We start from the raw sequence: 16187 nt of genomic DNA, 5'->3' as shown, positions 1-16187 counted from the left end.
TTTGAGGAAACTTTGTGTGTATCTTCTCTGGCATAAAGCTTGGAAGAGTGTGTATTTGGCTTCCTCAAAGTCTTGTTGTTGTGTACAGATTTTGTGGAAGTGTAGGAGTTGTGATTTTACCAGTCCTTTTAAAGGATGTTTTGGGTGGAAGCTATCCTTGTGCAGTAAGCCGTGTGAATGTGTCTTTGAAAAATACCTTGATGTCCAGTTTGTCTGTGTTGTTGAAGGAAGAAACCTTGTATGTGGTGGTGTCTAGGAAGTCTATCAGGCTACCATGCTTGGTGTATTTGAGTTTAATGGACCTGTGGTGTGTGTTGAGGCTGTTAATGATTTCTTGTAAGGCTTGATATGTGCTGCCTATATGTTTATTTTTTATGTCTTTGCCCTGGGATGGACTGGTGTCCTTTCCAGGGTGTAGCCTGCCATGTGTCTATTTCTTGCCACGTTTTAAAGTAGAGTTACAATCTTACTATTTTTTCAGTTTTAAATTGACATTTACAAATGTATATTGAAGCAGCTACCCACCTGAACTAAACTATCTCAGCATGTGTAGTCTGCAAAGGAACAAGTAATAGGTTTATTCCATACTGAAAAGAGAAGAGAGAAAACTCAATGTTTCGGCTGTGAAGCCTTCTTCAGGTGTGAGAAAGACAGGGCAGATTACAAAGATTAAATAGCACAGAAGAACAAAAGCTGGGAGAGGGGAGGAGGCAGGAGCAGCAGAGAGGCCACTCAGGAAGTGCAAAATGGAGAGAGGTGAAGAAAGGTGTGAAGTCAAAACCTGCAAGAGAATAGAGAAGATTATTTTAAAATAAATCAGTCATTGAGAGATCCTGGCTATTTGAGGTGAAAAGAAAAACTATGGGCTTGGAGAAATCTTTAACCTTCCCAGCCCTAATATGTTCTCTGAAGTGTTCTCCTGGTCTCCTTTCGGTTTCCCAAATGTAGATAGCTGGGCATTTTTTGCAAGAGATACAGTAAATGAGATAGAGGATGTTGTCAGGGTTATCCGGAATTGTCCTGTGATGCCCTGAATGTCGGTAGATATGTATTTGCAAGTGATGTAGCGAGTGCTATTGCAGGGGAAGGTGCTGAGTGCGAGGGAGCTGTGAACAAGAAGCTTATGTGGTGGTCAGTGATAAGAGATGATTGGGCGGTCGGAAAAAAGAGTACCAATGGAGGGATCGTCCTGTAAAATGTAGTCATTGTTAATGATGGTCCTGGGGATAGAAATTGGGTTAGGGTGGTAGGGAAGCACCGAGGGAATGCAGTTGTGAGACTGGGAGTTCCTGATTGAGTTGATGATCCGAGGGCTGTTTTTGGCCCGGGAGTAGAATAAAGCGACACCTTTCATCAAACTTTTTGACAGGTACCACGCCCCCTTTTTCAGCCAATGGGAGGCCGCCATGGGCAGATGTCCTGCCCCCTTATCGGCCAATGGTGCAATGTTATGGGTGGATGTCCCTCCCCCTCCAGAGCCAATGGTGTGTCATAATGAGTGTTGTTGTCCCGCCTTCCACCCCGAGCAGCCCCAGGCCTCAGGGTCCAAATGCCCACCACCGCATCCCCTTCGATTTATAAATAAGTGTGTGAAAGCGCGTATTAGCGATGAGGGATGGAAGGTGATAATGTCTGCTGCAGGTTTGAATGCAATCTATTATAACCCTAGGGAATCGGCGGTGTGGGAAGTCTGGTGAGGGCCGCGAGTTTTCGGGATGTGAGCACACACACACACACACTGACTGACTGACTGACTGAGTAAAGTGTCACAGAAAGAACTCGCAGGACAAATAGCATGTGAAATGTGAACCACTTTATTTCATCAGTAGGTTTTAAATTACAGGAACATCCCAGTATACACTTTTAAACTTTTCACACACATTACAGACTACTGCTTGCAATCGCCAATTAAATGTTGGTGCAGAAAATTAGTTGTAGCTATCGCCCCAACATTGTTCAGAAACTCAGCAGCATCTGAAAAAGCATTCATAACGCCCTTTCTCTCGCCATTTCTATAGCCGTGAACACCGAACTGGGCGACCCTAACAGAGCAAATAAATTAGCCTGAGTGATCAGAGGGACGGTGTTACCACAGGTTCTATGTAAAATACGTTGTATTTTGGAATACACACCGCTGAATCCGCCAGGCTTCAGTTTCTGATCTGAAAACATCAGAATCGCAGTAATTTCACTCATGTTCTTTACATGCACATCTATCTCTTTAACAAATTCAAGGACATTAGTATTCAGTTAATTGATTTTCATTTCAAGCTTTGCAGAAAGAAGAGTGTAAAGCACTTTTTGTAAGAATTCTTACGTATACATTCGAAATTTTTCATTCTTCTCACGATGGCACACCTGTGTCTGTAAAACAGAGTGAAAGCTCTATTCACATTGCAAGTATTTCACAGCCCTGGTTTTACATAGATCTTTTTTCTTTTCTGTAAAAATATGTATAAATAAGTATAAAATAAGTTTTGCAACGCACCAAAAGTCATGTGTAGTATTTTTCCATCTACCTTTACAAGTAAGGACCGTACATACTCATATGGCGAGCGGTCGTCAATTATTTTTCTCAGCAAGTGCTTTATACTCCGCTCAGTATCATCTGTAAAAGTATAGGCACCCAGGCCACTGGCGATGTACAGATAAAATTCGGGCTAAACTGAGACACTTATACATTTCTAATGTGGCAAACAACACATCTTTGTACTGTAACATGACCAGGAGAAGGGTCATTCATAACAGGTATTTTCGGAATGACCTACTTAAAATACTAGATATGGACCTTAGCAAAATGGCTGCCAAAAAGAATCAGCTGACCGGTACATGGAAAGGGTCTACCCTGAGAAACAATGAGACACAGCTGAGCCGCATCAGGAACCAATATATAAGTGCCCCGGAGATAGTGAACAGGGCGGAAGCCGATAAGGTGAATGCGGTTTGGAGGAAAAGAGAGGAAAGAGGTGTATGTTAAAGATCGGGCTAAAGAATAACGGACTACTGAAAGGAGAAAAGGTTTATGGTTTTTGGATTACGGACACTGGATAAGGATACATCGCGGATTGGCTTTATTACGGACTTTTGGAACTCGGATCGGATCAGGATTAAGGGAACGGATTACGGACTGTATTTGGAAGATAGTTGGAGGAAGAAAAGCCACGAAACTCAGGAAAGAAAAGTGTGGTGTGAGTACTACTTTCATTTACATAAACTTTCCCCCGGAGACACCACAGTACCCTTCCGCGCACCCGACAACTAGGCATGTGTGACCCCGTTGACCTGGATGATTAATCAAACGGGCCGCGCATTCATCAACCACAACCCCCTTTAAACAATGGTTGAAGGTGCAACATACCACCGACTTTACAATCTGATCCATAGCATCGGGCTCATTAGAGCCATCGTTAGCTAAACTAGGTTGAACATCATCATTAATCACATTTTGGCGAACACACATGAACAGACACGAAACATTCAAGCTTGATGGTAGTTTGAAGATTGATGCGTCGACCTCTTCGTTATTCTATTAAAGGAAAAAAGAAAAGGAAGGCTTAACAAAATAAATAGGCATGCTTTTTACCTAAAATATTTACAATTGTAATGCCTCTTTTGTGTTAGAGTTTTTCGTTTGCTTCGAATTTGCTGTGGTTTAATATTTACCATTTGTAGCAACTCTTCATCAGTCGTTGACGGACCCCCAACACCTGAATCACCGTCAGAGTTCACATGACAGCCACTGTCACACACCACTGAGTGCTGGGTCAGCTTTTGCTAAAAAGAAGACAAAGTGTTGAAAACGAAATACGCTAAACGCAGATTGAAAATACAATTCCACTAACAGAAAAAATATTTTAGCAACCTACTTCTTCAGTTTGCATAGCAGAGGAATCCGATGATTCTCTACTCAAAGAAGCCATCTTCGCAGCAGTCAATATCGGGGCCTGACAGCTCAGGTGTCACACTTCAAAACCGGCAAGTCGGCTAATTTAAGCATAAACTCCAAATTTGTAACCATGCCTACATAGCTCAAGACATTTTTCAAATGGTTGTGATGTTTTAGAACGCCCCACCATATCCCCCCGCCCCAAAATCACACGTTTTTTATCGAGAGTGAAAAGTAATCACGTTGAATTAAAATATGTAAGCTTATTTCAATGACAAATTCTCAACAACTTTTCAAAAGTTTGAAATGATTTTCCACGTACCGTGAACGTAAAGTCTTTAAACCTTAAAAATATTAACATGCAACCCAAGCCTCAAATGATGTGTGTTTCTCTAGAAAAGAAATTACATTGAATCAAAAAATGTAAAACTTATTTTATCTTTTGAGAAGAGCGTTGTAGGGCAGGTCTTTATATTTTAGTGGATAGGTCATAAAAGTGTTAAAATAATTGAATAAGACACATTTAGCAGCGATAAATTATAAGCACGAGCAAAAATTGATATTTATAACGCTTATAGATTTTAACAATATAACAGACTTTACTAAAATGTTTACTTTTAAATTAAATATTACATCACAACATGTCCACACCCAGGCACCTGCCGTTAAAGGTTATGGGATGTAGAGATACAGTATATAAGGTTCATGATGAGAATAAAAAACGCTCATGCTAATACACAAGCACATGTGTCTCACCAAAGCTGACAAATAAAAAGCCAAAAAGCCGCACTGCACGTGTGAACAGGGGAATGAGCGAGCGAGCGGGGATAGGGCGCCTCCTGCGCTTAAAAGCTTACAGCACCTGGCATTCCCAGCCAGTCTCCCATCCAAGTACTAACCAGTCCCATCCCTATTTAGCTTCCGAGATCAGACGAGATCAGGCGTTCTCAAAGGGATGTGGCTGTAACCGAGAGCAAGGCTCGCTGGCACCCTTCTTATAGAGAGGACAGCTCTGTCACCTCTTTTACGACACTGCTTTTTTCCCTTGCGTTTTTCTCTTCTTCCCACGTTCTCTCTCTTCACTGCCTTCGTCCCCGCTCTATTTCACTTCAGCCTTTCACTCTTGCTTCCTTCCAATGAGGACGGAGCTGCGGGAGAAAGGGCGCTATAGAGGATCGCTGTGGAGAGCTGCTGCTGTGCTTTGACATCTGAGCTCTGTGGAAAACGATCTCAATACAATTCTGAAAAACGCGACTCCCCGAAGGCCAGCCGAACAAGTCTCCACAGCAGAAGCGCTGTGTCTCTTTTCAGCTGGCGATAAACCTTTCCTCGATCCTTTGCGGACTTGTAAAACTGTTCATGATCAGAATAAAAAACGCTCACGCTAATACACAAGCACCCGTGTCTCGCCAAAGCTGACAAATAAACAGACGGACAAGCCGCACTGCACGTGTGAACAGGGGAATGAGCGAGCAAGCGGGGATAGGGCGCCTCCTGCGCTTAAAAGCTTACAGCACCTGGTATTCCCAGGCGGTCTCCCATCCAAGTACTAACCAGGCCCATCCCTGTTTAGTTTCCAAGATCAGACAAGATCATGCGCGCTCAAGGGGGTGTGGCCGTAAACAAGAGCAAGGCTTGCTGGCACCCTTCTTATAGAGAGGACAGCTCCGTCACCTCTTTTACGACGCTGCTTTTTTTCCCTTGCGTTTTTCTCTTCTTCCCACGTTCTCTCTCTTCACTGCCTTTGTCCCCGCTCTATTTCACTTCAGCCTTTCACTTGTAGCGGCAATGGTTGTTAATAAGACAGAATTAAGTGTTGCTGTGCTTTTTCTAATGAGGCCCCATCTCTCTGTTCATCTCTGTGGTGCAGCCACAGAGAAGCTATTCATGCAGGCTGATTTAAAGATGTTTTCTTTTGATAAGGGACAGCTCCCAAATGGGGATGCACTTAGCTAAGCCTAGCTATCATGATCAATGGTCATCCATTGGCGCCTATCTGTCTAGGGTGTGCCAGATGGACATCTGGACTGCATTCCTAAGTGTCAGGAGTAAGTGACTCACATCTCACCTTCAACAACCAATCAGGGACTGGTAGGGCCGAGTAACCTACGTGGGACTCTGATGCCCATGGAACTTTCAGCCAATGAACGAGCTGAAGTTCCTCCAGGTAAAAACAGGCAACACAGAGGGCCTGAGAGACTATTTCCTGGACTTTTCTAAAGGGAATTCAAAGGAGAATTCCAGGGCAGGACGGCCCAGGAGCCAAAGGCTCCCAAGGGCAGGACATTCTCGCAGCGCGCCTCCTGACCATCCTAAGAGTCAGCCTGGACAACCACGGAACGACCAGTGTGTCCGAGTGCCAGAACTTTCCTTTGTTCTAAGAGTCTAGAGCGGAGGTTGCCAGAGAGTAACCAGAGGATCCACCTGAGGTAAGCACCAGCAGCAAGCCTTGTGAACAGGTCGGAACTGTGGACAGCTGAATCACTATTCAGAACTAGCGCTTCATCAGGAATGAACCGGTCCTCTTCCTGACTTGCTGGGACCCACAGTCATCTTTTCTCCTGTGCACAAACTTTGCTAGTTAAAGCCAACACTAACTAGCCGGTCAGTGAGCATCTGCAGCACAGCACAGCCTGGCACGGAGCCAAAGAGCCCGCAGGAGATCTGAATCCCCAGAGATTGGATGAGTATTCAACTTCAATGCATTACAGCTTGAGAATTCAATTGTTATCCCAACCAGTTGATATCAATTTTATTCCTAAGAGTTATGTACTTGTTTTGAGTATCTAATGTAGAAGTTGTAACCAAGTTCAATTACGAAACGGTCTAAATGAATGATATACTGAACTTATGTCCTCTTGATATATGTAACTCTTTGTAACTGAATGAATATATATCTTTTGTATTCTGAAAACCGTCACGATAAGATCTGTTAGGTTTACATGCATATTTTATGTATTAATAAATGTATCCTCGTGTATTAGTACCTGTGTGTGTGTGTGTGTGTGTTGTTTGAGTTATATCGCATGGTTGGATTCTAAGGCCATTAAAAGAATCCATTTCGTGATTTACGGCTACAATTAATAATTGTCCCCTTAAATGCCCAAATTCTACATTAGTATAGTGGCAAGTATCCCCGCCTGTCACGCGGGAGATTGGGGTTTGATTCCCCACCGGGGAGTAGCTTTTCTTTTACCTCCTTAGAGAAAGGACTGCCTTTCACTTCTCTGTTTTCTTTCACAGCGTCGTGCACCTTTTCATTGCTCTCGCTTTCAGAGCCTCCGCACGGCACACGACTCGACATCAGGAAGCACATTGAAGTCAAAACAGGAAGCGCTGCGACATGCACTGTGCAGATCCCGCCACACTAAGAGGTGAGTGGGTCTGTTCGATGCACAAAGAACGCTTTGATAAGCGTCAAAGGCAAGTCATTCCGAGTTGGTCGTTTGTGTTTTCTGTTCAGACGCGAAATGCTGAAATGATCTCTCGGCTCCTCGGTTGTCATTTCTGCTCCGTAAAGAAATCACAGCACGCGTCGGCTTCCAGCACGGTGGGTCGGGACACGATGCCGGGGGTCGGAGAGAGCGATGTCTTCCTCGTTAGTATAGTGGTGATTATCCCCACCTGTCACGCGGGAGACTGGGGTACATCAGGACGCGCATTGGAGTGAAAGCAGGATGCGCTGCGACATGCACTGTGCAGATCCCGCCACACTAAGAGGTGAGTGGGTCTGTGCGATCACAGCGCTAGGCGAATCCCCAATCCCCTTTTGTGCGTGGCGACAAAAGATGCCGGTCTGTTTCCGCCCAGTTTCGAACCAGGGACTTTCCGCGTGTGAGGCAAACGTGATAACCACTACACTACGGAAACGGTGGCCAACCCTTCGCAGCGGCCCAGCGCTGAGTTTCGCCAATGCGACTCAGCTGCTTCCAGTGCCTTTATTAAAGTGCGCTGATGGACCGTGCTTTCTCTCCAGAGACCAGCACGCCTGTCATGGACGGAGCAGGAAAGGCGGCGCCACATTCTACAGCCCTTTCCACGCAATCGACGAAATCGGGCTACTGAAGTGGAGAAAATTGCCTCTCCAGAAAGTGCAAATATCATCTTGGAGAGTATAAATCCTATTGCCGAAGGTCAGCCCTGTCTACCAGAGTAACCCTCCCACCTCCTGCAGCGATGATCAGCTCGTCTCACACGCGAGAAGTCTTCGGTTGGAAACAAGCGCCCCCTCTTCTCGCGCGTTTTGCACGTTCGAGTGGTTTTAATGCGGCTCCTTCGTACACGGTGCTGATCTTTTGGAAAGCAGGAGGCAAAACTGACACGTTCCCATGCCGGGAGTCAAACCCGGGCCGCCTGGGTGAAAACCAGGAATCCTAACCGCTAGACCATATGGGAGCACACAACCCCGCTGTTCCGGGCATCATGCAAGCAAACTACATAAATATGAGAAAACACGCAAGAGAGTTGTCACTCAGAGTGTCGAAGGGTCGATGTATACTGGGGCTCAGTTGAAATGCAACGTCAGGACTTTTCCGAATTAGGTCACACGAAGAGAGCACAGCCTTTTCCGCCCTACCATGTGTGTATCGGTAACTCGCCGTGATCGTATAGTGGTCAGTACTTTGCGTTGTGGCCGCAACAACCCCGGTTCGAATCCGGGTCACGGCAGAATAGGGGCGTCTGCTTTTACTACTTGCGCGAATGAAGGCAAAAAAAAGCCAATCGATGTGAACGAACGGCGCTTTACAGAGGAGTACTGCCTGACTGGATCGTTGATGAACGACAGAGACCACTCCGACCTCTTCTCGGTTTTCTTCAACGACTTACTAAGGATCTTCTTCACATTCGCCCATGCAGGGGAAGCCAGTTACACCAAAGCAAACGCAGGAAAGTGCATTTCAAGCAGAGACCAGGAGGGACTTGTTTACACCGAGAGTGGTCGGAGAATGGAACAATGCGCCCAGCCCTGTTGCTGGAGCCGATTCTTGATGAGATCTTGGGCTCACTGGATGCTAATCTTTCTGTTGTTCTTGCAGGTCCTGCGCTGCTTTTGAGCCGACAGAGCTCGTCCTGGTCTGTCGGCACAGCCCAATTGCAAATGATCGGCTCCGCGTACAGAAGGAACGTGCGTTTGGTACAAGAGTGCATGAAGGCACCGGAAATACATTGGGAACAAATGACCGGTCGCTCAAGACCTCTGTGAAGTACAGGAGCGTGCAACAAGAGGCTGTTTCCGCCCGGTCTCGAACCGGGGACCTTTCGCGTGTTAGGCGAACGTGATAGCCGCTACACTACGGAAACCTGCAGGGACCGCTGCTGGTGTCTCGCTTGCGTTTCGGGCTGAGAATGGGAAGCGTCACTTTAGGCAGGGGGCGCTGGAGAGAGGAACAAAGGGCGCGATGAAACAAAATGCCGAAACCCGGGATCTTTAGATCTTCAGTCTAACGCTCTCCCAACTGAGCTATTTCGGCAGTGCACAGAGCCCACAGCCACCTGCTCCAGCCTTCCTGTATTGCGGCATGAGCGCACCAAGAGGAGCGGGAGAGTGTTGCAGGAACGTCACTCAGAAGGAAAGCCACCCAGCTGCGCCCTCTGAGCTCTGTCCAGCGCATCTTCCTCGCATGGACTCCTGCCTGCGACGGGCAGGAAACAATTAGCAAGAACAGAACAGCACCCCATGGGTGTCTCATGACCACACCTTAGGTTGTGACACGTGCAGGTGTGAGGGGTTGCCGGGCTACTCTGGAGCAGAGCTTGGGCGGAGGGGGGGCGGGAAAGCAGACAAAGAGGTGACACCTCAAGGTCTGCACGATCACAGCTCTCCGCCGCCCCAGGCTTCCGCTCGATAAGCTACTGGACACACCCGCCCCTCCTCACACAGACCGTGGAAAAGCCCCCGAGTGGGAGGGCTCTCTCTTCCTCCCAGGAGCTCTTGGACACGACGCACAGACAGAGCGCGGGGAGCCGCCGCCTGCAAACACGGCTCCAGGCAGGACTCCACTCCGCAGGAGCCGCAGAGCAGAGGAGATGGGGGCAGCTTAGTTCCTGTGCAGAGACCTGAGCTGTTGTTGCTGCGGACGCTGTCTTTTCTGTTCTCGGGGTAGGAGTGAATGTTGAGTTGCCCTTAGAAATGAAGCAGAGCACTTCAACGGCACGGGTGTGTGTGTGTGCGCGTGCGCCCTGGTGATTCTGGGAGACAGATCGAACCTGGGCTAAAAGAGAAGGGGCTTAGCCCTCTTCCATTTGCTAGTTCAGAGTTGTACAACCCATTTGTATCTGCTAGGCGGCGCAGTCGTCGTGCACAAAGAACGCTTTGAAAAGCGTCAAAAGCAAGTCATTCCGAGTTGGTCGTTTGTGTTTTCCGTTCAGACGCGAAATGCTGAAATGATCTCTCGGCTCCTCGGTTGTCATTTCTGCTCCGTAAAGGAATCACAGCACGCGTCGCCTTCCAGCACGCTGGGTCGGGACACGATGCCGGGGATCGAAGGGTGTGATGTCTTCCTCGTTAGTATAGTGGCAAGTATCCCTGCCTGTCACGCGGGAGACCGGGGTTCGATTCCCTGACGGGGAGTAGAAAGCTTTTCTTTTACCTCCTTAGAGAAAGGACTGCCTTTCACTTCTCTGTTTTCTTTCACAGCGTCGTGCACCTTTTCATTGCTCTCGCTTTCAGAGCCTCCGCACGGCACACGACTCGACATCAGAAAGCACATTGAAGTGAAAGCAGGAAGCGCTACGACATGCACTGTGCAGATCCCGCCACACTAAGAGGTGAGTGGGTCTGTTCGATGCACAAAGAACGCTTTGATAAGCGTCAAAGGCAAGTCATTCCGAGTTGGTCGTTTGTGTTTTCTGTTCAGACGCGAAATGCTGAAATTATCTCTCGGCTCCTCGGTTGTCATTTCTGCTCCGTAAAGAAATCACAGGACGCGTCGGCTTCCAGCACGGTGGGTCGGGACACGATGCCGGGGGTCGAAGGGTGTGATGTCTTCCTCGTTAGCATAGTGGCAAGTATCCCCGCCTGTCACGCGGGAGACCGGGGTTTGATTCCCCGACGGGGAGTAGAAAGCTTTTCTTTTACCTCCTTAGAGAAAGGACTGCCTTTCACTTCTCTGTTTTCTTTCACAGCGTCGTGCACCTTTTCATTGCTCTCGCTTTCAGAGCCTCCGCACGGCACACGACTCGACATCAGAAAGCACATTGAAGTGAAAGCAGGAAGCGCTGCGACATGCACTGTGCAGATCCCGCCACACTAAGAGGTGAGTGGGTCTGTTCGATGCACAAAGAACGCTTTGATAAGCGTCAAAGGCAAGTCATTCCGAGTTGGTCGTTTGTGTTTTCTGTTCAGACGCGAAATGCTGAAATGATCTCTCGGCTCCTCGGTTGTCATTTCTGCTCCGTAAAGAAATCACAGCACGCGTCGGCTTCCAGCACGGTGGGTCGGGACACGATGCCGGGGGTCGGAGAGAGCGATGTCTTCCTCGTTAGTATAGTGGTGATTATCCCCACCTGTCACGCGGGAGACTGGGGTACATCAGGACGCGCATTGGAGTGAAAGCAGGATGCGCTGCGACATGCACTGTGCAGATCCCGCCACACTAAGAGGTGAGTGGGTCTGTGCGATCACAGCGCTAGGCGAATCCCCAATCCCCTTTTGTGCGTGGCGACAAAAGAAGCCGGTCTGTTTCCGCCCAGTTTCGAACCAGGGACTTTTCGCGTGTGAGGCAAACATGATAACCACTACACTACGGAAACGGTAGCAAACCCTTCCCAGCGGCCCAGTGCTGAGCTTCGCCAATGCGATTCAGCTGCTTCCAGTGCCTTTATTGGAGTGCGCTGATGGACCGTGCTCTCTCTCCAGAGACCAGCACGCCTGTCATGGACGGAGCAGGAAAAGCGGCGCCACATTCTACAGCCCTCTCCACGCAATCGACGAAATCGGGCTACTGAAGTGGAGAAAATCGCCTCTCCAGAAAGTGCAAATATCATCTTGGAGAGTATATATCCTATTACCGAAGGTCAGCCCTGTCTACCAGAGTAACCCTCCCACCTCCTGCAGCGATGATCAGCTCGTCTCACACGCGAGAAGTCTTCGGTTGGAAACAAGCGCCCCCTCTTCTCGCGCGTTTTGCACGTTCGAGTGGTTTTAATGCGGCTCCTTCGTACACGGTGCTGATCTTTTGGAAAGCAGGAGGCAAAACTGACACGTTCCCATACCGGGAGTCAAACCCGGGCCGCCTGGGTGAAAACCAGGAATCCTAACCACTAGACCATATGGGAGCACACAACCCCGCTGTTCCGGGCATCATGCAAGCAAACTACATAAATATGAGAAAACACGCAAGAGAGTTGTCACTCAGAGTGTCGAAGGGTCGATGTATACTGGGGCTCAGTTGAAATGCAACGTCAGGACTTTTCCGAATTAGGTCACACGAAGAGAGCACAGCCTTTTCCGCCCTACCATATGTGTATCGGTAACTCGCCGTGATCGTATAGTGGTCAGTACTTTGCGTTGTGGCAGCAACAACCCCGGTTCGAAACCGGGTCACGGCAGAATAGGGGCGTCTGCTTTTACTACTTGCGCGAATGAAGGCAAAAAAAAGCCAATCGATGTGAACGAACGGCGCTTTACAGAGGAGTACTGCCTGACTGGATCGTTGATGAACGACAGAGGCCACTCCGACCTCTTCTCGGTTTTCTTCAACGACTTACTAAGGATCTTCTTCACATTCGCCCATGCAGGGGAAGCCAGTTACACCAAAGCAAACGCAGGAAAGTGCATTTCAAGCAGAGACCAGGAGGGACTTGTTTACACCGAGAGTGGTCGGAGAATGGAACAATGCGCCCAGCCCTGTTGCTGGAGCCGATTCTTGATGAGATCTTGGGCTCACTGGATGCTAATCTTTCTGTTGTTCTTGCAGGTCCTGCGCTGCTTTTGAGCCGACAGAGCTCGTCCTGGTCTGTCGGCACAGCCCAATTGCAAATGATCGGCTCCGCGTACAGAAGGAACGTGCGTTTGGTACAAGAGTGCATGAAGGCACCGGAAATACATTGGGAACAAATGACCGGTCGCTCAAGACCTCTGTGAAGTACAGGAGCGTGCAACAAGAGGCTGTTTCCGCCCGGTCTCGGACCGGGGACCTTTCGCGTGTTAGGCGAACGTGATAGCCGCTACACTACGGAAACCTGCAGGGACCGCTGCTGGTGTCTCGCTTGCGTTTCGGGCTGAGAATGGGAAGCGTCACTTTAGGCAGGGGGCGCTGGAAAGAGGAACAAAGGGCGCGATGAAACAAAATGCCGAAACCCGGGATCGAACCAGGGATCTTTAGATCTTCAGTCTAACGCTCTCCCAACTGAGCTATTTCGGCAGTGCACAGAGCCCACAGCCACCTGCTCCAGCGGCATGAGCGCACCAAGAGGAGCGGGAGAGTGTTGCAGGAACGTCACTCAGAAGGAAAGCTACCCAGCTGCGCCCTCTGAGCTCTGTCCAGCGCATCTTCCTCGCATGGACTCCTGCCTGCGACGGGCAGGAAACAATTAGCAAGAACAGAGCAGCACCCCATGGGTGTCTCATGACCACACCTTAGGTTGTGACACGTGCAGGTGTGAGGGGTTGCCGGGCTACTCTGGAGCAGAGCTTGGGCGGAGGGGGGGCGGGAAAGCAGACAAAGAGGTCACACCTCAAGGTCTGCACGATCACAGCTCTCCGCCGCCCCAGGCTTCCGCTCGATAAGCTACTGGACACACCCGCCCCTCCTCACACAGACCGTGGAAAAGCCCCCGAGTGGGAGGGCTCTCTCTTCCTCCCAGGAGCTCTTGGACGCACAGACAGAGCGCGGGGAGCCGCCGCCTGCAAACACGGCTCCAGGCCGACTCCACTCCGCAGGAGCCGCAGAGCAGAGGAGATGGGGGCAGCTTAGCTCCTGTGCAGAGACCTGAGCTGTTGTTGCTGCGGACGCTGTCTTTTCTGTTCTCGGGGTAGGAGTGAATGTTGAGTTGCCCTTAGAAATGAGGCAGAGCACTTCAACGGCACGGGTGTGTGTGCGTGCGCCCTGGTGATTCTGGGAGACAGATCGAACCTGGGCTAAAAGAGAGGGGGCTTAGCCCTCTTCCATTTGCTAGTTCAGAGTTGTACAACCCATCTGTATCTGCTAGGCGGCGCAGTCGTCGTGCACAAAGAACGCTTTGAAAAGCGTCAAAAGCAAGTCATTCCGAGTTGGTCGTTTGTGTTTTCCGTTCAGACGCGAAATGCTGACATGATCTCTCGGCTCCTCGGTTGTCATTTCTGTTCCGTAAAGGAATCACAGCACGCGTCGCCTTCCAGCACGCTGGGTCGGGACACGATGCCGAGGATCGGAGAGTGCGGTGTCTTCCTCGTTAGTATAGTGGCGAGTATCCCCGCCTGTCACGCGGGAGACCAGGGTTCGATTCCCTGACGGGGAGTAGAAAGCTTTTCTTTTACCTCCTTAGAGAAAGGACTGCCTTTCACTTCTCTGTTTTCTTTCACAGCGCCGTGCACCTTTTCATTGCTCTCGCTTTCAGAGCCTCCGCACGGCACACGACTCGACATCAGGAAGCACATTGAAGTGAAAGCAGGAAGCGCTGCGATATGCACTGTGCACATCCCGCCACACTAAGAGGTGAGTGGGTCTGTTCGATGCACAAAGAACGCTTTGAAAGCATCAAAGGCAAGTCATTCCGAGTTGGTCGTTTGTGTTTTCTGTTCAGACGCGAAATGCTGAAATGATCTCTCGGCTCCTCGGTTGTCATTTCTGCTCCGTAAAGGAATCACAGCACGCGTCGGCTTCCAGCACGGTGGGTCGGGACACGATGCCGGGGGTCGGAGAGAGCGATGTCTTCCTCGTTAGTATAGTGGTGATTATCCGCACCTGTCACGCGGGAGACTGGGGTACATCAGGACGCGCATTGAAGTGAAAGCAGGATGCGCTGCGACATGCACTGTGCAGATCCCGCCACACTAAGAGGTGAGGGGGTCTGTTCGATCACAGCGCTAGGCGAATCCCCAATCCCCTTTTGTGCGTGCCGACAAAGGAAGCCGGTCTGTTTCCGCCCGGTTTCGGGCCGGGGACCTTTCGCGTGTGAGGCGAACGTGATAACCACTACACTACGGAAACGGTGGCAATCCCTGCCCAGCGGCCCAGCGCTGAGCTTCGCCAATGCGATTCAGCTGCTTCCAGTGCCTTTATTGGAGTGCGCTGATGGACCGTGCTCTCTCTCCAGAGACCAGCACGCCTGTCATGGACGGAGCAGGAAAGGCGGCGCCACATTCTACAGCCCTCTCCACGCAATCGACGAAATCGGGCTACTGAAGTGGAGAAAATCGCCTCTCCAGAAAGTGCAAATATCATCTTGGAGAGTATAAACCCTATTGCCGAAGGTCAGCCCTGTCTACCAGAGTAACCCTCCCACCTCCTGCAGGGATGATCAGCTCGTCTCACACGCGAGAAGTCTTCGGTTGGAAACAAGCGCCCCCTCTTCTCGCGCGTTTTGCACGTTCGAGTGGTTTTAATGCGGCTCCTTCGTACACGGTGCTGATCTTTTGGAAAGCAGGAGGCAAAACTGACAGGTTCCCATACCGGGAGTCGAACCCGGGCCGCCTGGGTGAAAACCAGGAATCCTAACCGCTAGACCATATGGGAGCACACACCCCTGCTGTTCCGGGCATCATGCAAGCAAACTACATAAATATGAGAAAACGCGCAAGAGAGTTGTCACTCAGAGTGTCGAAGGGTCGATGTATACTGGGGCTCAGTTGAAATGCAACGTCAGGACTTTTCCGAATTAGGTCACACGAAGAGAGCACAGCCTTTTCCGCCCTGCCACGTGGGTATCGGTAACTCGCCGTGATCGTATAGTGGTCAGTACTTTGCGTTGTGGCCGCAACAACCTCGGTTCGAATCCGGGTCACGGCAGAATAGGGGCGTCTGCTTTTACTACTTGCGCGAATGAAGGCAAAAAAAAGCCAATCGATGTGAACGAACGGCGCTTTACAGAGGAGTACTGCCTGACTGGATCGTTGATGAACGACAGAGGCCACTCTGACCTCTTCTCGGTTTTCTTCAATGACTTACTAAGGATCTTCTTCACATTCGCCCATGCAGGGGAAGCCAGATACACCAAAGCAAACGCAGGAAAGTGCATTTCAAGCAGAGACCAGGAGGGACTTGTTTACACCGAGAGTGGTCGGAGAATGGAACAATGCGCCCAGCCCTGTTGCTGGAGCCGATTCTTGATGAGATCTTGGGCTCACTAAGAGGCCCCCGCTGGATGCTAATCTTTCTGT

General features: G+C 49.6%; 3 non-coding genes and 2 pseudogenes across 3 annotated transcripts; all 5 read right to left on the bottom strand.

Annotated features, from left to right (window-relative positions):
* Positions 1 to 4736: 4736 nt before the first annotated feature.
* Positions 4737 to 4855, bottom strand: LOC148825282 (5S ribosomal RNA; annotated as a pseudogene).
* Positions 4856 to 5391: 536 nt separating this feature from the next.
* On the bottom strand, positions 5392 to 5510 carry LOC148825281 (5S ribosomal RNA; annotated as a pseudogene).
* A 3604-nt stretch (positions 5511 to 9114) lies between these two features.
* On the bottom strand, positions 9115 to 9187 carry trnav-aac (transfer RNA valine (anticodon AAC)). The gene has a single exon. It is a non-coding gene; the product is annotated as a tRNA-Val (tRNA).
* A 2904-nt stretch (positions 9188 to 12091) lies between these two features.
* trnae-uuc (transfer RNA glutamic acid (anticodon UUC)) lies at positions 12092 to 12163 on the bottom strand. The gene has a single exon. It is a non-coding gene; the product is annotated as a tRNA-Glu (tRNA).
* A 3308-nt stretch (positions 12164 to 15471) lies between these two features.
* Positions 15472 to 15543, bottom strand: trnae-uuc (transfer RNA glutamic acid (anticodon UUC)). Its single transcript has one exon. It is a non-coding gene; the product is annotated as a tRNA-Glu (tRNA).
* Between the last annotated feature and the right edge of the window lie 644 nt (positions 15544 to 16187).

The sequence above is a fragment of the Atractosteus spatula genome, chromosome 10 (assembly GCF_055471065.1).
Source record: "Atractosteus spatula isolate fAtrSpa1 chromosome 10, fAtrSpa1.hap1, whole genome shotgun sequence".
NCBI lineage: Eukaryota > Metazoa > Chordata > Actinopteri > Semionotiformes > Lepisosteidae > Atractosteus > Atractosteus spatula.
Note: the sequence above shows the minus strand (reverse complement) of the source record. Positions and strands in the feature narration are given on the sequence as shown.